Here is a 4,628-nt window from a genome sequence, read left to right as displayed (position 1 = left end):
ATAAAAAAAGCAAGATATAATCAGTAACTGAATTGACAAAGAGAGAATAGAACACTTAGCTCTAACACAAGTTTTAACAAATCTGAAAGAACTATCAATAGCTTAGGCGCCTAGCCTTTGAAAAGCCTAAGCTGTTCTTAAGGTAATTATTGCCTCACTTACACTTTGATGATTTGCATAATATCGCTTCAAGGATACAACAACATAGAGCACTCCATTCACTAACATGTAATGCTCAACATCGACCTCCTCCTCAGTTCACCCAGAAAACCAATGCTTTAATCTGTATGTATATGGAGAGAAAAGAGAGAGAAGTAGCAGCTAGGGTTTCACTAGGTTGTGATGAGTGTATCTCTTTTGAAATATTCAGTTTTATATATAATACAAAACAAAATGTAACTGAAAATATTCATTTATAAGAGTAAATATTTTGACTTAATATGAATATAATAAAATATATCTCAGAATCAGAAATGTAACAGTCACAATCAGTGTTTGTCAAATCCCGATACAGACAGCCCAGCCCATCAGTATTTATCCAGAGCAAATCCCGATTCAGGCGTCAGATTTATTTAGCCTCAACAAATCCTGATCCACACATCAGGATTAATTAAACAAACCCTGATAAGTATTTATTCCATCCAAATTAGAGTTTGTAAATCCTGATCAGCAAATACTGATATTCACTGTTACAAATATTCAGTATTCATATTAAAATAATATAATAACTTAGTAATTATTTTAATTAAATAAGCAGTAAAATTTCTCACCCAGGTCGCCTCGCGTACGCGAGACGCCGAGACATTCCCCCTTCGTGGGTGTCGTGTCGTGGAAAGGCGAGGCGACGATGTGCGTGTCTGCGCACGTGAGACACAAAATAACATCATGCACACCCATTTGCCCCTGTGAACAAAAATGGGTGAATGACTTATTGTAATCTTCAAATGCAAAGTACTGACAAATACAATTGATGACTCATTTGAAGATTCAACAAGATCAAAGGGTAACGTATACAACCTATACATACATATATACGCAAAAACATATGGCAAGAACATGGATTTTAAGAAGCTTGCATTTTAGGGATCTAACAATATATATGATGGAAATTTGAAAAAAGAATATGAGGAAATACCTTTGAATAAGAGAAATGAAGGAATTAGAGTGAAATAAAGAGAAATTCGATAACAACCCAAATTTGAGCTTCTTGAAGATCTTGAAAAAGGAAGAGTTTTGTTCTTGAAAGGTTGATGATAAAGATAAAATGAAGAGGCATGGGAGCTTATACGAGAAAAAAAATCAGGTTTCTTTAAATTTGAACCCCCAAAATAGATCCACGGGGGGTAGAGCGTGTCACATATGTCACCCCATGTGCATCTGAAAGGGGGAAGAAAGAAAATTTAATAGAGGATATTTATGGATAATATTTTCGAAAGATATTGTGGAATATATTTGAGGAGGACATTTGCGAAAAATATTGGTGAGAGATTTTGCAAAATAAGATTTGAAGCATTTGTCATGATGACTAAAAAAAAATTACTACGAAGATTATCAACTAAAGTATATTTATACGGAAGAAAGAATTTACGGATATTGAAGAAAATTTAATAAAAAAAATGAAGTGAAAATATTGCGGATGATAAAGGTCAAATTATTCACAAAAGGACAGAGGAAGTAGAAGAAGATTTTACACTTTATTTTCTAATAAACTAGAAAATCGGGGGTAGTTGTTATACCATAAAATCATCATGGATATTTTATTAGATCTTTGAGGAAAAGGGTCGGATCATCGCGGAAAAAGAAGATGGACAAGCTCCGGAGAACGCGTCTTCGGAGCCTAGGGCCCCCAATAGGGCTCTCCCTATATAGGAGTTACTTACGATGACCATTGACGATGAGAAGTTATGATGATGATTGGTAAAAGTTGTGTATAAAGGTTTACGATGACCACTACAACGTAAGAATACAACGACCGTATTGCGGAAAGTGCGTGACGACCGCTACGACGATGATACCACACTATGCCATAGATTGGACGCTGCAACCCTTCATTCTCGGGTTGCAAAGAAAAATTTAATAATAGCTTTCGAAACAAATTTCTATCGCAACCCCACTATTTTGATGTTGCGGTATAGTTTCAATGTGTTACCAAAATGACATTTATATAAATATAGTTTTTTTAATCTAACTAATTAATAATTATTTACATATAAATAAAATAATAATTGAAATACATATTTTATTTATTTTTAAAAGTTAATAATATTAGTCTATTGATTTACAATATTATAATGATAAATTGAACTCTTTATAAAACTTAACAGGCCATTAATTAGTTGATATATATATTGATCATTTTAAAATATCTATATATTATTTAATTTTTTTCTCATTTAAGTTAAAAATAATATTTATTAAAAAAAGAAAAATTAATAATTTAAATTGTAATACTGGTTTAACACGGATAGTTAATAGGATATTATTAGAGATATTTGAAAATGATTAAAATATTTCAAAAATAAAATATACTTCATATAAAGAAAAAAATAAATTTTGATTTCTAAAATTTATTTATTCGTTAAGGATGCTTTATGATAGTTTTTATAAAGTATTTTATAATTTAAAATTTAAATTTTAAATGATAAAATTTATAAAAGTAATAAATAATTTTAATATCAAATTTTTTTTTATAAAGAATGCCCGAAAAGGTTCCAGAGGCGGCAAAATTGCCGCTTGTAACTTTAACAAAACACCGATATTATTTTGGTAGGAGATTAAAAAGAATAATACTGGTGTTTTGATTCCCCCTTTCCAAAGCCGACTGATACCCCCATTTTTAATCAAAAGTTCAGGCCAAATCCTTCTTTGTTGATACAAGTCGATCATAAATTCTTATTCTCCCCGCTTTTCTCTCTCGATTCATATACAAAACTCAAAAATCCTGAAGCTCTTCATTTCATTAATGGCAATTCGGGATCTCCGGTGATGATTCCAAGCGAGTAAAGACGATTCCTTGTTCTCCTTACGAAGATCATATCAATGGTGGCCACATTAAAACTCGACCATGAAACTTAGTGAGTCAACTTAAGGGCTTCAACCGAGTCAGGCTTGTACAATCAATTTCACTGCAATTGCTGTATAATCTGTACTTTGAGGTATAGATATAGGTAGGTCCATGAGACTTAAGGCCATGGATCAGGTGAAAGGTTCTGAAAACCCCTATATTTCTCTGTATTATTTGAATTATTTTTAAGATTGGTTATAATGTATATGTAGTTGATGTCTTGATTAGTGTTCAATAAACTTAGATTTATATACACTGAGTATGTTGATTAATTCTAGTGGCAATGACTTTATCTACTTGTTTGATTATATAGAGGTACTGAAAGATTCAACCCAGTACATAGTATCACTAAACATAACTGAAGATTCAACCCACTCACCCATTCTCAATATATATGAAATTTATTTCGTTAAAAGATTTTCAACTTCAGGAACAAAAGAAACAGATGGTATAAATTTCCATCATTTTTTGTCCTTTCCTGCTATATGTGCATTTTAGTCAATACATTTGATTCTAATTTGACTATCCCCGGGTATTCTCATAACGTCTATGTATTCATCTTTGTGTATAGTTGCGGCCATGCTTAACATTAAGTCTAAGTATGGAGTGACAAGAGAAAAATGGCAAGGAGATCCATGCGAACCAGAAGACTTTGTTTGGGAAGGTCTGAAATGCAGCAACCATTTTCTGATTCTGCCAGGATAACAAAATTTTAAGTGATTTACCTTGGATGCGGAACATTTAGATTTAACTCTGCATCTTTATTTATAATTACTTAAATCGCTTAAGACTTCAAGAATTTCTCATTTGCATTTCAGAGCTTAATACATTACAAACACACACATTTATAAACTACTATATTAAGATGATAATTCGCCAAGTTTGAATCTCATACTATGTTTGCTCATCGTCTTGCTAACCCAGTAAAAATTAGTAGACACATACATACAATTTGTTAATTGCATTTCATGTTTTTCTATTTCATCAGGCTTTTTTAAGCGTAGATTCCGGATTACCGAAAGGTTCTGACTACAAGGATAGTACAACTGGATAGACTTCAAATCCGACGCTAACTTGATTGACAACGGTGAGAGTATCAGTTTATCACCCTCCATCACTAGCAACACCGTCGAGAAATACTTGGCTAATGTCAAAAGCTTTCCTCAAGGAATGAAAAACTGTTACACCATTCAACCTTCACCCAGGAAAGGTAGCAAGTATCTAATACAAACAAGTTTCATGTACGGGAACTATGATTCCTTAAACAATTACCAACATTTGATCTGAATTTGCACATTAGCCCTCCATCACTCTTTTATCATGGAGAAGGGAATGGCTGGGTACACCTTCTTTATGGAGTATTCCATATGCCCCAGCATTAGACAAAACTATATAGATTTGTAACTTCTCAAAAATATTCCATATGCACAATTCGACTTATACATACACATAAAATATTCAGAACATATACACGTGTTAATTATTTGAATAAGCATTTGTACCGTAATTTCAGTTTTTACTGATTCCTTGCAAATTTGATGCAGATTCACAGCTAATAATGGTG

The 4,628-nt window shown here is 32.4% G+C and overlaps 2 long non-coding RNA genes across 2 annotated transcripts; one reads left to right on the top strand and one right to left on the bottom strand.

Annotated features, from left to right (window-relative positions):
* Positions 1-497: 497 nt before the first annotated feature.
* On the bottom strand, positions 498-1,259 carry LOC141666901 (uncharacterized). The gene is made up of 3 exons (XR_012552403.1): positions 1,136-1,259; positions 771-903; positions 498-588 (listed from the first exon to the last, which is right to left on the bottom strand). It is a non-coding gene; the product is annotated as an uncharacterized LOC141666901 (long non-coding RNA).
* A 1,489-nt stretch (positions 1,260-2,748) lies between these two features.
* LOC141664069 (uncharacterized) lies at positions 2,749-4,094 on the top strand. The gene is made up of 3 exons (XR_012551809.1): positions 2,749-3,206; positions 3,636-3,728; positions 4,053-4,094. It is a non-coding gene; the product is annotated as an uncharacterized LOC141664069 (long non-coding RNA).
* Positions 4,095-4,628: the final 534 nt, after the last annotated feature.

Source organism: Apium graveolens, chromosome 6 (genome assembly GCF_009905375.1).
Source record: "Apium graveolens cultivar Ventura chromosome 6, ASM990537v1, whole genome shotgun sequence".
In the NCBI taxonomy this organism is placed as follows: domain Eukaryota; kingdom Viridiplantae; phylum Streptophyta; class Magnoliopsida; order Apiales; family Apiaceae; genus Apium; species Apium graveolens.
This window is presented reverse-complemented; position numbering and strand designations above follow the sequence as displayed.